Source organism: Canis lupus, chromosome 4 (assembly GCF_011100685.1).
Source record: "Canis lupus familiaris isolate Mischka breed German Shepherd chromosome 4, alternate assembly UU_Cfam_GSD_1.0, whole genome shotgun sequence".
Lineage (NCBI taxonomy): Eukaryota > Metazoa > Chordata > Mammalia > Carnivora > Canidae > Canis > Canis lupus.
In genome coordinates, this window is record NC_049225.1 from 80,801,808 (window position 1) to 80,821,597 (window position 19,790).

At 31.4% G+C, this 19,790-nt stretch overlaps 1 long non-coding RNA gene across 2 annotated transcripts in view; it reads left to right on the forward strand.

Moving 5' to 3' along the window:
• The window catches only part of LOC111095659, a 33,125-nt gene extending 15,135 nt beyond the window's left edge, over positions 1-17,990 (forward strand). For both annotated transcript variants that reach the window (XR_005358647.1, XR_005358646.1), the window contains 3 exons: positions 12,961-13,041; positions 14,891-15,089; positions 17,663-17,990. This is a non-coding gene — a long non-coding RNA (uncharacterized LOC111095659). The remainder of the gene's footprint in view (positions 1-12,960; positions 13,042-14,890; positions 15,090-17,662) is intronic.
• The last annotated feature ends 1,800 nt before the right edge of the window (positions 17,991-19,790 follow it).

A 19,790-nucleotide genomic window follows, 5' to 3' on the forward strand; every position in this document is an offset into this window, starting at 1 on the left:
GTTATGAAAACAACCAAGAAGAAATCCTATATCCTATTGTTAGAGTCCTCTTACATAAAATACTCTTGTTAAAATGGAGGATTTTATTAGCCAACCGGTAAGGAAAAACATCATGGTAAAAACCACTTGCATGCACAGTGGTGCTTTAAATATATATTGAAAGCAATTTTCACTCTCTAATATACTAAATTCTTTCAAGGGTAAAGGCTTCTGTGGTTCTTCAAGTAAGCTAAAAATTATATAGACATGGCAGTCATATATAAAAAACCCAGTACATATAAAAATGAAAAAGTATATATTCACACTGAAAAATACACCATGCAAAATGTTCATGTGCATCATTGTGGGAGTACTTAAGAACTTATTTAAATATCAGGGAGAAAAGCAATAGAGTAGAGGTAAAATTTGTTAAAATAATTTGGAAGATGAATATATATATTAATAGTTTCAGGACAATGTCATGAAATCCAACATGACTAATTCACAGCACTCATTGATTTTGGTGCATACCTACTTTTATAGAGAATTCTCTTCTAACCTCTTTTTGTCTTTTTGCTGTCAGCTGCCATCAATCAGTTAAACCTTTTAAAGCAAACTACAAGAGAATTCTTAGGTCACCTTTATTTTGTTGCTCTTCAAAAGAAGTATATAAAAAGGACATGTGCTTCTATTGGGTGACTCAGTGTCCTGTATATTAAATATATCTTTTAAATATGCCAGACATTTTCTTTGGCAGTGCATGCCTTACAGCTTGAGACAGTATGTGATATTAATTTTATTCTTTTTTTTTTTTTTTCACTAGAAATCTGACATTACTGACTCAGGGGCTGAAATTGTCTTGAAAAAAAAAAAAAAAGTAAATCTGAGTGCCTGGAAATGTACACTCACCTTGATTAAAATTAAAACAAACAAAAAAATACAACAAGCTTTCACTTTCAATCTTTCTTTACTAGAAAAACAGTTTTTACTTAGTGATTTTAAACTCACCTGAGGAATGCATAAGAGACTATTTTGAATCATTTAGTTCAAGATTTCCCAAGCATAATTTATAAAAGTACTAGATTTCAGAGTAAAAATGAAGAGCAGATGGTGATAATAAAACACCAAATATTTTTAAAAGGTGGCTTTTAAAAATCATTGGATGCTTTTATTTTCATATAAAATAAAGCAGCATAACACATTAATTCAATTTTAATATTCTTTAATTTATAAAATTTAACAAATTTATAGCATATCTAACACAGAAGCATCATTTTTGAGCAAATAAGCTAAAATCAGATAATTACTTAAAACTGGAAATGAAGTGACTCCATTGTGTCTATTTTAACGTTATACAAATTTAGGTTTTATTGTTATTAATGGCATTAATCCCACATTGTAATAAATGAATACTTATTATAAATATAAACATCACACCACCATTAATATTTTTCTTATGCAGTGAGAAGAGCAATGAATCATTTATGCTCAATTACTCTATTTTTTAAACAGCTTTGTTAAGGTATAATTATAAGGTAGAACAAAAGGCTACATATATTTCCTGCACACAACTTTGTGAGACATATGCATACTTCTCTGATACCAAGTTATATTACTCTTAAGGACTCTATACACAAACCATATACAAGTTTATAAGCTTAAGTTGAGCCGTATAAATTTCTCTACATGTAGTAAAGAACCAAAACATGGAAAAACCTTACATTGAAAGCAATCTATACGTTTTTTCATCAGTCATTGCAAATCTATGAGTAGTAGGATAATAATGTATCCTAGGGAGATGAGATGTCCTCTGTAGGTGTTAGCTTCCTCAATAGAGAGATAAATAATTTGACTGAACCAAGTATTTTTGGCTATCATGTAATTCTATAATTTTACATTTAAAAAATAAAGTTTAAACAAACATGTTTAAGGTAAGATGTTGCATAGAACTACATAAAAATAATTGACAATTGATTGAGGAATATTTATTTCTACCCCATATTCATGACTTGACACATAAGTATTGGTGTATGAAGCATAAATGTGAACCTCAGAACAAATTATATTTTGTTTTCCCACTGAAATCAGAATAAAAGTATATATGTTTCGTTATAGAAAAGTAAATAATGATATTTCTCTTATACAGTTAAATTTGTAACTGAAATAAATTCCTGCCACTTTCATATACGTTAAGTAAGTAAAGATGCTTCACATCTAATAAGCAGACAAGCTTTATTTTGAAGGCACATATAATACATATACCACTAGTCAAAAGCTAATTATCTGAATTTCATTAATGGATTAAAATGATAGCTTTTTTTATATAGGAATGAAAGTAAGAATCATAGACTGTTCTTATATTAATGTGGATGCTTAAAAACCCATATTGGATTATCAGGGCTGGGTACTTGCCTCTGATCTGGAAATTTTCTCACTCTGAAGTGCATCTATGGATTTATCTTATAAGCTACAGTAGTCTCCAGGTTCCTGGGTATCATAAGAATTAATTCAAGCAAATTATCTTCAAAAATGTTTTTAGGCTGAAGTCAATTTTAAAGCTCTCTACGAAAGAGGTGGTTAAAAGGAAGTAGCCCTCGCCCGTCAGTGAAATTACCATTAATGGATAAGTAGCACTGGAAATGATAGTCAGAGTTGGCAAATGATAAACAGGATCAAAATTATTAGCTAGGAATCAAAACTCAGTTTCTATTTTGTTTTATCATAGTTAGCATAGATGAGAGAATTAAAAATCCGTGTTCATAGACATATAAACATATATTAATAATCTTGTTAATGCTATTTTATAAGTAAATTTAATTTTATCAAACCTATATTTAAAAATGGCATTTAATGGTATTATTCACAAACAGCCAAATAAATAAAAATATTTAATAATAAAATGATTACTATTTTTTATACTTTTATATTTCCATATAAGTAATCATTGATGATTTTCTTCCCAGAGTTCACTATTTCTGGCAGGAATTGTGCTTTTGAAAAGATAATCTTGTGCTTGTAATGAATTTGTTTTTTGGATTTACTGAAGTGTGTTTCATAGTAACATTAAGGTGCCTTTCATTTACTTATTGAGTCATGTTGAATCGAAAATCAAGTTCTTAAAATATACTACATAGCACTAATCTAACTTGTTAGATAATCAAAATAAGAGCAAAGTTTTACTCTGTGCAAGGCAATATATTTGTTTAAATATCTAAACATGAGATCACCAGGAACTTCATTGTATAAACAATTGGGAGTAAACCACAAAGAAATAAAATAATACATAAATGCAGAAGGATGCACTGTGACAAAGATTGGACAAGAATTCAGAATTTAGAATTCTAAATTCTTAATATGCTCTCTACCAAGTCTTATGTGCCAACGCAGCACACAAACACACATCATCATCGCACATTAGCTCTGCAAATGACATCTCTGCATTACGACTACATACCAACATTACTTAAAATGGATATTTTTCCTCTAGAGCAAGCATTGATGGATTGATTATCTTTCCCAAGTTTTAATTTAAGTTCCAGTTAGTTAGCATATAGTGTAATATTAGTTTCAAGCAGAACACTTATTTATAATTGATTTTAAAATGACTACTTCTATTATTTACTTAATATGTACTCATTTATAAGCTGCAGAAACCTAACAACTACATCCATCCAAAATTTTTAGATTGTTTGCTTACGGCTGTAAGTGAATGACAGCTATTGAATGGATAAATTAATTAGCAAGTAACTACGAGGAAAAGCAATATGAACTTCTATATGCCTTCTCCATTTGTATTTTGTTGCTGTACTCAGTCCTGCCTACGTCCCATCAGTAATACACTTTTTTTTTTTTTTTTTTGGTAAGGAAATACTTCCCCTCATTGATATTAAAAAGAAATGTCTATTTAGGGAGAAGTTTACAGAAGTCACCAAGAACTTCTGATCATTAATCCACATGATATTTTATCTGCTTTGGAAATATTTTATACATGGATATCCCTATTAACTAAAATATTTTGTTTGTATGTTTTTCTCTGATCAAATTTCTTCTAAATTCTTAAATTGTGAGTTTTGCTCTCTTTTGTCTTTTATTTTTAGTGAATTTGCAAGATCTTCAACGTAACATAGGTAGAGAAGACATTTATATATTTGTTTATTTGTTTCCAATTCTTTATTTAAATTCTAGTTAGTTAACATACAGTGTATTATTGGTTTCTGGAATAGAATTTAGTAATCCATCACTTACATGTAACTCCCAGTGTTCATCATAAGTGCTCGCCTTATTACCCATCACTCATTTAGGTCATCCCCCATCCACTTCCCTCCATCAACCCTCAGTTTATTCTCTGTAGCTAAGAATCTGTTTTATGGTTTGCCTTTCTCTTTATATATATAAAGATTATATATATATATATATATATATATATATATATATATATATATGACTTCTTTATCCATTCATCAGTCAATGCACATTTGGGCTCTTTCCATAGTTTGGCTATTGTTGATAAGGCTGCTATAACATCTGGGGCATGTGCCCCTTCAAATCAGTATTTTTATATTATTTGGGTAAGTACCTAGTGGCACAATTACTGGATCATAGGTTGGTTCTATTTTTAACTTATTGAGGAACCTCTATACTGTTTTCCAATTTGCATTCTCACCAACAGTGTGAGAGGATTCCCCTTTTTCTGCATCCTCACCAACATCTGTTGTTTTCTGTGTGGTTAAACTTAGCCATTCTGACTAGTGTGAGGTGATATCTCATTGTAGTTTTGATTTGTATTTCCCTGATGATGAGTGATGTGAAGCATCTTTTCATGTGTCTGTTGGCCATCTATGTCTTTGGAAAAATATCTATTCATGTCTTCTGCCTATTTCTTAACTGGATTATTTGTATTTTGGGTGATGAGTTTGATAAGTTCTTTATATTTTGGATACTATCACATATACCATTTGCAAGTATCTTTACCTATTCCAAAGGCTGCTTTTTAGTTTTGTTAACTGTTTTCTTTGCTATGCGGAAGCTTTTTGTCTGTATGAAGTCCCAATGGTTGGTTTTTGCTTTTGTTTCCCTTGCCTTAGGAGACATATCTAGAAGAAATTGCTTTGGCAGATGTAAAAGAGGTTGCTGCATGTTTTCTCCTCTAGAATTTTGATCGTTTCTTGGCTCACATTTAGGTCTTTCACCCATTTTGAATTTAATTTTGTGTATGGAACAAGAAAATAGTCCAGTTTATCTCTTCTGCATGTTGCTATACAATTTTTTTCCAACACCATCTGTTGAAGAGCCTGTTTTTTTCCCCCCATTGGATATTCTTTCCTGCTTTGTCAAAGACTAGTTGACCATATGGTTGTGGGTCCATTTCTGAGTTCTCTATTCTGTTCCATTGATCTCTGTGTCTGTTTTTGTGCCAGTACCACAATGTCTTGATGACTACAGTTTTGTAATTGAGCTTGAAGTCCAAAATGTGATGCCGCTGGCTTCACTTTTCGTTTTCAAGGTTGCTTTGGCTATTCAGGGTCTTTTGTGGTTCCATACTAATTTTAGGATTGTTTCTTCAACTCTGTGAAAAACACTAGTGTTATTTTGATAAGGATTGCATTGAATATGTAGATTACTTTGGGGTGTAGAGAATTTTAACCATATTTGTTCTTCTAATCCATGAGCATGGGATTTTTTTTTTCATTCCTTATGTCCTCTTCCATTTCTTTCATAAGCATTCTATAGTTTTCAGAGTAGAGTTGTTATATCTCTTTCTTTAAGTTTATCCCTAGATATCTTATGGGGTTTGGTGCAATAGTAAATGGGATCAATTCCTTCATTTTTCTTTCTACTGCTTCATTGTTGGTTTATATAAATGCAGCAGATTTCTGTAAACTGATTTTATATCCTGTGACTTTACTGAATTGATGTGGTAGTTCTAAGTATTTTTTGGTGGAGTCTTTTGGGCTTTCTATATAGAGTATAATATCGTCTGCAAATAGTGAAAGTTTGACTTCTTCCTTGCTGATTTGGATGCCTTTTATTTCTTTTTGTTGTCTAACTGCTGAGGCCAGGATGAGAAGATATATTTATAAAACATATTTTACGCTGGACATAATGTTGATTCTGAAGACATTGAGTAGATGGTATCATTTCAACTTACTGTGCATTATGTTAATCATTTACATTAAATATTTGATAATCATATCATTTAAATATTTTAATTTTCTTTTTTTTCCAAGTAATTTCTACACCCATTATGGGGTTGGAATTCATGATCCCAAGATCAGGAGTAACATACTGAGCCAACCTGGTGTCCCAAAATATTCTTAATTTTCAACACATAATAACCTTACTTTCTTGTTTTTAAATATTAAAAATCAAAAAAAAAGAAAAAAAATATTAAAAATCTTATCTATTATTCTGAAGAGGTTTGTGTTCAACATTACATGAAAAAGTAATTTCAAAGAAAAAATTTTATCGCAATATGGTCAAGGGCATATATCAAATTCCAAATTACAGAAATATAATTTTACAAAAAATATAAAATTGGTTAACATCTTCAAAATACAATCTGATATGCTGACCTCAAATAGTGTGTAGTATTTTTTTTAACTAATACTTTGAGCTTACTATTTATACATATGTATACAAGAATATGGTACTTTATTTTAATTTGCCCACTGGGTGGTCATAAAACAAAAACCAACAGAGAAGCATTTCATTATATTCAATTGAGCATCAAGTTCCCCACTGACTAATAACAATTCAAACTGACTCATATTCAACAGAAAGAATACTAATAAAATAAAATGTTTCAATCACTGATAACACATTGTCAGTAGAATAATTTTGGAATATTTAACATGTGGATTGTTTATGCTGTTGGTTGTAATATCACTCTCTGGTGAGATAAAGATTGTGTAAAATTGCATTTCATTTATTATTGCATTTAATACAATTTGATCAGCTGCAAATAAAACTGAAAATGCACATATTTGCATTAGTCTTGCATGGAATGTGGTAAAATCCAGTGCAATTAACTGATATATCCAATTAATTTTAAGTAGACATAATCAGTGTTTCATTACATACATGCAGTTTTGAGTGGGAAAAACACCATTCCTCATTAAATCAAACTACGGGCTTTTAAATTTATTTTATTTATATATACAACTTTCACATTGGAATAATATTAGATTTAGATTTTTAAAACCTCAGTAGATATCATTGACCATTCTTGTTATTTTTGAAAAATAGGCGTTCAGTGGTTATATTTTGAATTTTTAAGAAAACATTTAAAATTTCCTTTGAATGATAGCAGAACAATGATCCCCTAAATGTCCATGCCCTAATGCCCTAAACTTGTGAATATATAACTTTACACCACAAAATGAACTTTGCAGATATGATTAAATCAAAGATCTTAAGATGAGGGACAATTGGGTGGCTCAGTGGTTGAGCGTCTGCCTTCAGCTCAGGGCCTGATCCCAGGGCCTCTGGATAGTCATGAGCTTTGAAGATTGAGAAGAGAGTTGTAAGTCAAGGAATTCCAGTAGCCTCCAAGAGTTGGAAAAGACAAGAAAATGAATTCTTCCCTACAGCTTCTAGAAAAAAATGCCGCCTTGCAGATGTTTTTAGATATGTGAAGCCCAGAACTGTAAGATAAGAAACTTGTATTGCTTTAAGACACTAAGTTTGTGATTACTTCTTTCACAGGAATAAGAAACTAACACAGCATCCTTACTGAATATGTCCTAAGTCAATACTTTCGGAATTTTTGCCTCTTAAATTTATCACAAAATCTTTTGCCCCTGCTTTTCTCTAGGGTGAAAGTATTAATACCACCTTCCCTTCACTCCTTTCTCTGGTGTTCATGTTGTTGGGATTAGATATTTCTACTATGTCTTGTTGCCTACTTCTTGCCACATCAGGAATGTTAAAGTGATTATTTTCACACATAAAATTTTTCCCTTGTAACCAGGACTTAATTTTCTTTCTTTCTTTCTTTTTTTTTTTTTTTTTTTTTTCTTTTGGGAGCCTTTCTAGTTTTCTTTACCTCATTAAATTTTATTAATTCTTTAAGGCCCATATCAGCAGTCCAAGCAACTTTTCTTTATGGGCATGAGAATCTTCCTTTAGGACTCATTAACTTTTTAGGTCCTAGTACAATGTCTGACTCAGAGTACATACATAATACATTTTTTAAATTATTTTTAAAAATTTTTACATCTTCTTTTAAAAGTGAATTAAATTATTTTTAAGTTAAAAGTTACTGGGAATTATACATATATAAAATAGTAAAGAATGGGGTTACCTCTCTTTATATAATAAATATATTTCTAAAAATGTATTGTAACTACTTTCCAAGTACCATGCTGGCAGCTAATCAAAATAATAATGTGAACATATTTATTCAAATACTATTTGACATGTTCTGGCATCGCTTTATACACTTAACTACCAAGTATGTGTAGGATCAAAATTATCTCCCTAAAAATAAGATAATATTTGCCATTTCTTTCTCATTTTCTAAAGAGTGTATAATGGAGTTTACTAGAGGCTACATGACATCAATATCCCAATAGATTAAATACGGAAGCAGATATAAGAATCCAGCTGTCTCCTAATTGTCAGTCATTAAGGAGATTAGAAAAAAAATAAAATGAGCCTACTTTCCTCATTATTTTTATTGGATTGTAAATTATGGTTATTTTTCTTAAAAATGCTATTTTGTTAGCATACAATGGGTTTTTTACTGCAATTTTAAACTGAACAAATAGCTTTAAGTTTTCTGTTTTAATTTCTGATACAGCAAATACAGACCTATATAACCCATCTAAATGAAAGAACTTTGGTGTTCCCAATAAGTTTTAAGAATTCAAGGGCTCTCAAGACCAAAATGTTTGAGAACTGCTGACACATGTCAAGGCATATTTGTAATATCACTGGACCTAATCCTAGTTGCACATAAGAATCGTCCAGGGAACTGTTAAAAACCAGCAATGTATAGGCTCCATCCACAAAACTTCTGTGAATCTTTGAAAATATTTATGTTCCATTATATATTTCTTGTTTGTATAAGCTAAGTATGCTCAGTGGTGCTCTTCGCTGCATAAACACAGTTATGAGTAGATAAAAATAAATTTAGTGTGTATATTCCATTTCATTCAAACCATGGCAAAAAGTGTTTGCAGAACCTTTGAAAATATAAAATGTAGGGTAGAAAGATTTGCAAGAAAAACTGGATGTTGAAGAGAATGCATAGTTTAAACCATGATGCTGAGCAGAAATAACAACTAAAGTGACAAGAAAGGTAGATGAAATAGAGAATCAATTCTACATTCAGCACCTGAGGATAATTGAAATCACTGAGACTGAGTAATGACTTGATACAGTTTTTATGGGTAATAGTTGTTAGATTGAATACATTTGAACAAGCTTGAGGATTTTCCCCCTGGTAATTTCCACGATGTTTTTAAAATGGAAAAATCCTGAAGTCATATCATCCATATTGTTATCTGAAGACTCCATGTCACTTGAAAATAAAGTGTGGAATTCAGCTTTAAAGACTTTATGAGTCTTATATGGAGAATTTTAATAAAAGTAACAAGAAGGAGATATAGTCAAAACAAGTTTATACTTTAAAAATTTTTTATATTATAGATCTGTTACTAATTTATCCTGTTATTAGTATCTCCATATTCATTATCTTCTTACTATGCACTGGTAATGTTTATATTTGAGCTACACTCACATTCTTCTTCATAAAAGAGATTCAAATAGGATTTTAAGATAATATTTTACTAAAAATTATTCTCTGAACATCAAATAATATAGTGTCCCCAGGTTGTCAAAGTTTAATTTCAGGTGTTAATAAAAATAAAAGAGCTGTAAAACTTTTATATCTCTTGGTATTTTATTATATTAACTTTAAACCATGGACAATATCTTAAAATCCAGGTCTGACTTTATGTACCTAATTTACTATCTACTATCAAAGTTAGTATTGTCAATGCAAATTTATATTTGGATAATGTTTTTTTTTTTTTGGTATGGGAATCATGCAAAAAAGAACATAAACAATTATTTAAATCACCAGACCCATTTCTTCATAAAAGGTGCATCTGCAATGCAGTCTATCTTCTTTAATATTCATTTTAAAAATTGAGATTATGTTAGACTTACAAAATTATAAAACCAGTATAGAGAGCTCCTGTTAACATTTTATAGAGCTTTCCTTTATTGTAACATTTTACATTACCATGAAACATTTATCAAATTTAAGATATCATTCTTACTACAATACTACTAACTAAGGTGAAGAACTTATTTGGATCCTTCACATTTTCTAGTAATGTCTTTTATAACCACTTTATTGAGATATAATTGACATGTGAAAAGATTCAACTGGATGAGTTTAGGGAAAGAATACACCCACAAAACCATAACCACTATCAAGGCTATGGACATATCTATCACCTCCCAAAGTTGTTTCCCCCACCCCCTTTATTTATTTATTATTATTATTATTATTATTATTATTATTATTATTAATGAACATTTAAAGTAATATCTAACCTCTTAGTAAATTTCGAGTATACAATTCAGTATTGGTAGCAGTAGGCACTATACTGTACAGTCGATTTCTTGCATAACAAACTTTTTACCCTTGACTACTGACTCCCCACTCCCATCTTTTCCCAGCTCTTGGCAACCATCATTCTATTCTCTGCTTCTGTGAAGTTGACTACTTTAAATACCTCCTATAAGTGGAATCTTACAGTATTGTCCTTTTGTGACTAGCTTATTTCACTTAGAATGATATCCTCCAGAAAACCTAACAGTCACAATGAGACAGATACTAAAAACAAATCCTGTGCTCGCTGCTTTAAGTTGCGTTAAGTTAATCTTACTATACTAACATTTTTTTTGTTATGTGGTTTATTGTGCATCTGCTCATCAAAGAATCTGATTATTTCCTACCATTCAACTTGCTGACATTACATTTAAACACCCATAGCTTTTCACCTGATCTCCTTTTTTTTCAGCTTTGTTAGAAGAATCTTAAAAAAAAAAAAAAAAAAAAAAAAATCTGTTATTGTGAATCTCAGCCTCAAACTCTCCAGTACCTTCCAAAATCAAAGTAAATACCAAAGTCCTTTGTAAAGGACTTCTGTCCTTTCTCATAGGATCTGATCCTCCTTTACCCTTACAAACTTGCTACATCCTCGTTTCCCACTCCACTCTGGTCTCACAGGCCAAGTGGAACATTCAAGGTGTTCCAAAAATACACTAGCCAAACTCCTGTTTCTGGCTGTAAATCTTTCCTCCCATATAATCGCAACCAGGTAACAATTCTTTCCTTGGTCATTTGCCAAATGGAATTTTCTTCACGATTCTTAGAATATCTAAAATTTTATCCTCCATGCCTATAATCCTCACGAGCTTAATACTGTTTTATTTATGTCTTATAATCGTCCCCATATCATATGTTTATCTCTGTTTTTATGTGTATCCCCTAGTAGAATATAAGCTTCATAAAGGAAGTATTTTTGGTTTATTGGTTCCTTATATTATATGTGGCTCCTAAAACAGTGAGCTAAGAATATTTCTAAAATAAATTAAAAATGCATGCTAATCATAATTATGAATTTGAACTATATTTTAAAATAAGAATCTTAATTTGGAGAAACAAAATATATTTTGAGTATCATTAACTTTATTTTGAATTTCATCTTAATATTTATTTGTGGACTAGAAAGTAAGGGTGTGTTTCCCTATGCCTTCAATTCCAAAGCTAATTTTTTTTTTTTTTATTAACAACAAAACCCACAGAAACACGTTTTTGTGACTTCCAGAAGAAGTTACTGTTTTCTCTAATTAATCCAGGTGTTTGATTTAAGTGACTTTCATTAGATCACTCATAGGATAATCTTCAAATTATCATCATCAAGGCATTTTTTTTAAGTCCCAAGGTTTTTACATATTTTGTTACAAGTTAAAAGCATATTTGTGTTACTTGCTAAACTTTAAAATACATAATATCTATCTTGTTAAAATCGTTTAAAATATATCCATTAACATATTTAACCATTTTCTAGAAAGAAGAATACTTGGATTATAGATAAAAATAGGCTTATTTTTGCCAAATATTAAAAGGAATCACTGCTATCAAGTCTCCATTCTAGTAGAGGGTTTGGCAAAATACTGTCCATGGACCAAATCCAGTCAGCCACCTGTTTTTTGTTAATAATATTTTACTGGAACACAGCCTCACCCATTAGTTTTTGTATGTCTATGGCTGCTTTTCTGTTTTAATAGCAGTGTTGAATCATTGCGACAGAGGCATATGGGCCACAAAGCTAAAATATTGACCCTCTCTGACCCTTTACAGATAAAGTATAGCCAACTGCTATACTGGTAGATGATGAGGGTTAAATTGTATAAGGTGGAAAGGAGTAAAACTCTATGACTACCTTGAAATTTGTGGAACATTAAAGCTGGGGGTCATAAGCCATATATGCAAATAGACAGACTCCCAAGAGAAATCAATATAGAAAATCATTAAAATGGAGAGTTGTGAACATTGGATTATATTCTTTATCAGGAGTAGATCTGAATGCTTTCTCAATGTTGGGATAATAAAATATAGTAAAAATGAATTGTGACAAACAAAAATGTAAGGAACTACATCATGTTACATAGCCACTGTTTTGCGTCATGGTTTGCTATTTCCCAAGGACCATGAACATGTGCTACTTAAATATCCCTTCACTACTTAATTTTTTTTGTTTCGTTTCAAAGTAAAAAAAAATAGTTAAAAGCATTATGTGTCTGATAAAGAAATCTATTGAACATTATTTTAATCCTAGTATTTAAGATTTATTTTTTTATTTTTTTAGCACTCAGGTTTACCTGAGTAAACCTGAGTAAGAGCCCTGGTAGTGTTTGTTTATAGACAAATTATAATTTTGGTCACTTTTTTGTCTATAGGAGTGGTGAAAAGAGGGAGAGCTAAAGAATGAAGCAAGACAACAAAAAAATTGGAATAACCATACAGTTGACTTCAGTAAAGTATGTGTTATCTAACTCCTCCCCCCAGGAATAAATAGAGGATGTGAATGGTACAGACTATCAAAATGTTACTTTACGTGTACTACTTAGCTCTTTATACAAATCACCATAAGATGTAAGGTCATAAGCCAATAATAATTTTTTTATTAACTCATGGATCTACAACTTTGGTGGTTATGGATGGAGAAAAGGACTTGCTCTACTTCACATAGCATCACCTGGAGTTGATCAAAGGACTATGGGGATGCAGTTATTTGAATGCTCGCTCACCCACATGTCTGATGCTTTGGCATTGGCTCTTGGCTGGGGCCTCACCAAAGTGCTGTTAGCAAGAACATCTCCATGTACCTGCTTGGCTTCCTCACAGCATGATGACTTGGTTCCAAAATTGAGCATTCTGAGAGAGAACCAGGAAAAGCTATATTGTCTTTTAACCTCAACAGTCATATTTTATCACTCCTGCCATAGTTCAGTGCGAAGGTATATATCTTCTCCCATTTGGTAGTAGTGTGTTAAAGTTCTAAAAAAGGACATAGAAACTGGAAATGTTGTGGCCATTTTTGGGATAGAATCTGACACTCAAGGTAAAACATTATTTTAAGCGTTACTTATGCCACTGTTTGCATCCAAATCTTGTTTATATAAGAAAAATTGAATATGCCTCACACTATATTGCATCTTATAAAAAATATTTTTTTAAAACAAAGACAAGAAGACACTCGTGCAAGAGGACCAAAAGTATTCTAGGGATCAAATTAATTTATTTTACTAAATTATGGAATTCAGTCACAAAAAGGATGGAAAATAAAATGATGCAGAGAGCTTAGTTGTTGATTTTCATACACCATAACCAAAGAATAGTTATTGTGTATAAGATTCTTTGTAGCTGGTGAGGACAGAGCTCACTGTTAGCAGATGACTAGCTACACAAAGACTTATCTCAGTTGCATTGGTACATGCTTCCCTGCCCTTCAATCCTCATTGAAAAGTTCATGATGCCAAAGATATTGTCTGATTGGGGTCCTATAAGATGAGCCCTTTTGCATTTCATAATGTTTTAAATCTTTTAGTCTCTCTCCACGGACGCTGGCAGCTTACCGGGATATGCATCTCATACTCCTGGTTACTTAGGGAGAAACTGGATGGATAAAAGGTCAAGATCCCTTTATATTGACTCTCAATCAGGTCTGAGGTTGCTGAAGTTTATAGTTGTGCTAAAGCTATTTTTACACTGTGAGCACCACAAACTATAACAAACATAAGTTGACTTGTTAATTATTTTTAAAATTCCTACTCAATTCTAGATAAAATTTTTTAAAAACTCAGAAAAATGAAATAATGGACATAGGAGATGTGAAGAAACAGGAAGTATTGATGCTTGTCCTTTTTTGTTTGAAACACCAATCACATAGTGACCCCATGTACAAAAAAAGCAAGGATGGGGGTTGTACCTTGGAAATAAATTATGGTACATGTTTTTTTAACATGTTCTATTTGACATGTAGCAAAGTAGGAAAATCAGTAAAGAGGTTGGCCTAGCTACTAACACATGCATGGCACCTGAAGCTGTAGGATGTTTGAAGTCACGCTGGTGGCCTGTCACATCACCAGCTCTTCAATTATACTAAGAAAGAATATGCCTGGGGCACTTGGGTGGCTCAGTCAGTTGAGCCTTCAGCTCAGGTTGTGGTCCCAGCATCCTGGATTCAAGTCCCACATTGGGCTCCCCGGGGGGAACCTGCTTCTCCCTTTGCCTATGTCTCTGTCCCTCTCTCTATGTCTCTCATGAATAAATAGATAAAATCTTAAAAAAAAAAAGGAAAGAATATGCCTCTTCTTTTTTCCCCAGATATTCCAGTTAATTTTACAAAAACTGATTTTGATCAAGATCATAATTTACCATATGTCACTCGAGTTAAAATGGAATATTTTCCCAAGGAAACTAGTAAAATCATGAAGAATTCAAAAATCAATGAACTATTGGAAGAGAAAGGTCACACTGTTGGATGTCTGGGATGCACACGTTAGGGTAGAAAAGAATGAAGCAGGTATTGAATTTTATGAGAATATAGAAGTAGAAAAGTATTTACTATCTGCTTGTGGAGCCAACTATTCTATTTATACTGCATATTCTGTAAATCATTATTATGCTCAGCAATACATGACACACAAATTGGAGGAAGGGAGGTCTTTGCTCTGATATACTAAATTAAAAAATTTTTAGCATTGAAAATGAAATATTTCTCTGATAATAGAGGAGTTTTGTATACTGTCAACCATGTTATTTTTCCTGGAGACATAGAGGATATTTCTAGGTATGAATATAAATGTGAATTAAATATATACTGAATTGTAAATAGTTGAAATAACATAAAAGATTGCCAGTTAAAAGCAGGGAAATAATATGACTAATATGCTTTCACTTGAATGATTTTCTTACAGCTGAATTATAAGTACAGTAAAATGGACATATTGACAGAATATTAACTCCATTAGTGCTGGAGGCAGTACATATTAAAATATTTGTTCTACTTACTTTTCAATGTCATGCTCATATCCTTTGTAACTAAAAGGATATTTATGTATTTGTTGGAAGTTTTGTTTATCTAGGTATATGAATTGCTAATTTTGATAGATAAGGAACTGAGGACTGATTCAATTGTGAAAATATTCAGAATTTTTATTAAGGTGCCAAGTATAATAAACTATGTCTACATTTTTTTTATCTGTTTCTGAGGAGGGGATGATTTAAAAAAATGGACTGTCACTAAACATTTCAGTTTATCTCCATGGATCTCAATGAAATCAAATCATGTAATAAAGGCTGAAACTTCATCTAGGAGCATAATATGCTCCTGTCACCCTTTATTAACATGACAAGGTTTAAGCCATAATTCATGTGTGCAGGTTTGTTTCTCATTATTCATAGGTATTCTTTTGTCCTTAAGATTTCTAACTCAGACATGATATTCAAATTTAGGACAGTCCGTAAATCTGACAATTACACCAAAAGTATAATTTGTTTGCTGTTGAATAATTTATATTTATAGGAAAAGATTTTCCATTTCATCTCAAATTTCTTCCAAATTTGGGATGTATTATATATACATATATATTATATATGATGAATATCATATATATATAGAAACAAAGCAAAATGTCACTAGTTTAACATTTATTTTACTTTAGAAAATGTATATTAAGAATATAAACTTATTTATATTAATGACAATATCCATTTTTTATATATTACATTTTAGATTTTTCTAAGAATACTCAACATAGTTAATCTTTTGGTTTGAATTATTTGGGGCTAGCAGCCATATTCCCATGAAAAATTCCAATGAATCAACTTGACATAAATGAAATAAAGCAGTTATTGTTTTATTAAAATTATATGAAATATAATGCAATGTGAAGGAAGACTGACCTATTGATCATAAGTTTCTTAGAAAAAATAAATAAAGCATATCAATGAAACCTTGTAAATAGAAACATAGTGAGGTGTGACCAATCTGACCAAATATTAAAATATATTTTAAAGCCTCAAAGAAAAAAAAATAAAGCCTCAAAGATGAAAAACATGTACTACTACAACATGACTAAATTGATGAACAATGAAGAAAAATAGAAAGTCCAGAAATGGACTTAAATGCATGTGGAAAGTTACTCTATGATGAAATATCATCCCAAATCAGTGGTCAGCTATGTAGAAAATTCTAAAGATTTTATAAAAATTCTATTAGAAATAAGTAGTGAAATTAGCAATGCTATGAGCTACAAAATTAATACATTATTCACAAAAAAAACTTGTCAATAAAGGATTTTCTTTCTACCATTCTTTCTATTTTTATGTCCCGTAGTCATGCTTCTCACCTAATTTCACTTGGTGGTCTCTCCAAGACAATGTTGAATAAAAGCAATGAGAGCCAATACCCTCGCTTTTATTCCTGAGCTCAAAAGAATTTATTCAGTCTTTAGTATTAAATATCATCTTAGCTTGCGTATTTTTTTTTCTCATGAATGTACTTAATCATGTTAAGGAAGTTCTCTTTCTAATATACTAATAATTGAGAGTTTCATCTTTCACATAATTTTCTGCATGTATTGAGATAATAGAATGTTTTTTAAAAGTCTCTTTATGTTGTGAATTACCACAATTAATTATTGAATATTAAATCCTGTATTACTTGAATGAACAGCACTTAATCACAATATATTTTAATCTTTACATTTTACTGCATTCAGTGCCACTTGCATAATTTGTGGGATCCAATGCAAAATGAAAGCATTTGACCCCTTGCTTCAAAAAAGCAAGGAAAGAATAAAAGAAAAAAAAAAGAATAAAAAAACAGGCCCATGAAGTAGGAAAAGAGTGCCTTACATGTACTAAGTGATACAACTTTTCTTTTTCTTCTGTATCTTTCTCAAAATACTTATCATGGTGTTTTTTTCTTTGTTCTTTAATGTTCCACATAATGAAAAATTAATAATTTAAATTATTAGCATGATATCTGTCATCATACTTATACTGTACAATACCAGCTTTATATGCAGATACAACACTTAGCTCTTTTTTTATAATTATTTTTTTTATTTTTTATTTTTTTATTTATGATAGTCACAGAGAGAGAGAGAGAGAGAGGCAGAGACACAGGCAGAGGGAGAAGCAGGCTCCATGCACCGGGAGCCCGACGTGGGATTCGATCCCGAGTCTCCAGGATCGCGCCCTGGGCCAAAGGCAGGCGCCAAACCACTGCACCACCCAGGGATCCCCAACACTTAGCTCTTATGTACAATCACCAAAATTGCACACTTCATATTTTGTGACCCTTACATGTGGATTTATATGAATTTCATTCTTAACAGAAAAAAAAAAATTAAAGCACCTCAGAAATCCTAGTTCAACTGTTGCTCTTACCTCTTTATAGTACATACTACCAAAACTCTCTACCTTTGGCTTGCTGATGAGTATGAATGGATGGAAAAGTAAACAAAACTATGGGTTATTCTGTTTTTCCCTTTATTTCTATGACATGATATTCAGCATAAGTGGTTGTTCAATACAGAAAAGTTCAGATGGAAAGTGCAGACTCTTAGAGCCATTAGTGACCTGGCTTATTCAGTCATAGCTATTGATGAAACGAGCACAGAATCCACATGACGTCCAAAGTGTGGTAGTTCAGCAAGGTTCAAAGTGAACACAAGGTGTGTTGCCATAACAAACTTACTCAAACTCGCCTTGACTCTCACTGAACCACCCTGCATTTCAGATTCTGATGAATCTGGTATTTACTGGATATACAAAGGAGGCATCAAAGAACTGGGAAATGCACATTATGTGTATCTCCTCTGCTCACATGCAAGCTCAATGGTCATGCCAGACTTTGCTTGCAAAACACAGCTTCAAAAATACTAAGAATTTCAAGATGGTGATATCAGAGCATTAAGGTCACAACAAATACTGGGATCTGTGCATCTGTCCGAGTCACAGGCCCATGAAGTTGACCCTGTTATATGTGTGATAGCCATGTTCATATTTTGCAAACCAAAATTCTGTAAAAAAGAGAAAACACTTTATCCTTCTCTTTTTGAAAATTAACTAAATATAAACACATCTTATTCTACTTAACGTTTCTTCAATTATTTATTTTCCTTTTTATGCATTTTACATGGACTTTTCTTATTTGAACATCAGTAGGAAATCAATCTTTCACAGACTTAACTAGGTACAGTATTATTATTATTGTTATTATTCCATATATCATCGTTGCAACTACTAATATGTCCAAATGTTGGATAATGAGAGTCCCTTAAACGATCTCTTTTGTACTACATCTATATATATATATATATATATATATATATATATATATATATATATTTTTTTTTTTTTTTTTTTTATAGCATCCATGTTTTCTAACAACAGTATTACCAGATCCAACCTGACATTTTCCTTGCTTCCCAGGAACATGGAAGATCAGTGACACTCAGGGTGTCCCTTTAGGGATCAGTAATATGAGACACATATTAAAAGCACTAGAGATGGGCACAAGACTGGGTAGGAAGCAAGAGTTCTCTGATATTCTTCAGACGTGAATAATGTGGACTGAATTGGTGGAAATGTCTTATAAAAGATGTAGATTCACATTGATTAGTCCAGTCTATTTTTTTCTCAGAGAATAGGTCTCATCTATCACCAAAACTTTCTATTATAGTGACAAAGAGATAAATTTGCAAAAACTCTATACACTACAGAAGATTATTTTTCATTTTCTTCAGATTTAGTGAAAAAAGTATTTATTTCTTTATCTCTTTTTACTATCACTCCTGAAGTATAGAACTAATTTTGCATTTTTGCCTTATACAGTTTTTATTTTTGTATAATATATTAGCTCCTACATTTGATAAGATGTATTTTGTTTTGATCGGAATTCATAAATTGAACTTTAAATTTAAATAGTTTTAGTTACCCTATTTAGATGAAAGGTGAAGTCACAAAAACAAAAACAAAACATACCTCATTTAATGTCAGATTGACTAGAAACCAAGCTCTTAAATTCCATAGCCAAGCTATTAAAATTCCATAGCCCTATTAAGGCATTAACCCTTTGATTAGCATTCAGAGAGAAAGCAGGATGGCTTTCTGAGTCCTGACATAAGGACAAGTATAAGTTAGGGTCTAAAAAAAGGCACCAAATAACCAGGCACAATTGTCACTTTCCACTTTCTTGAGAGAGATCCTAAAG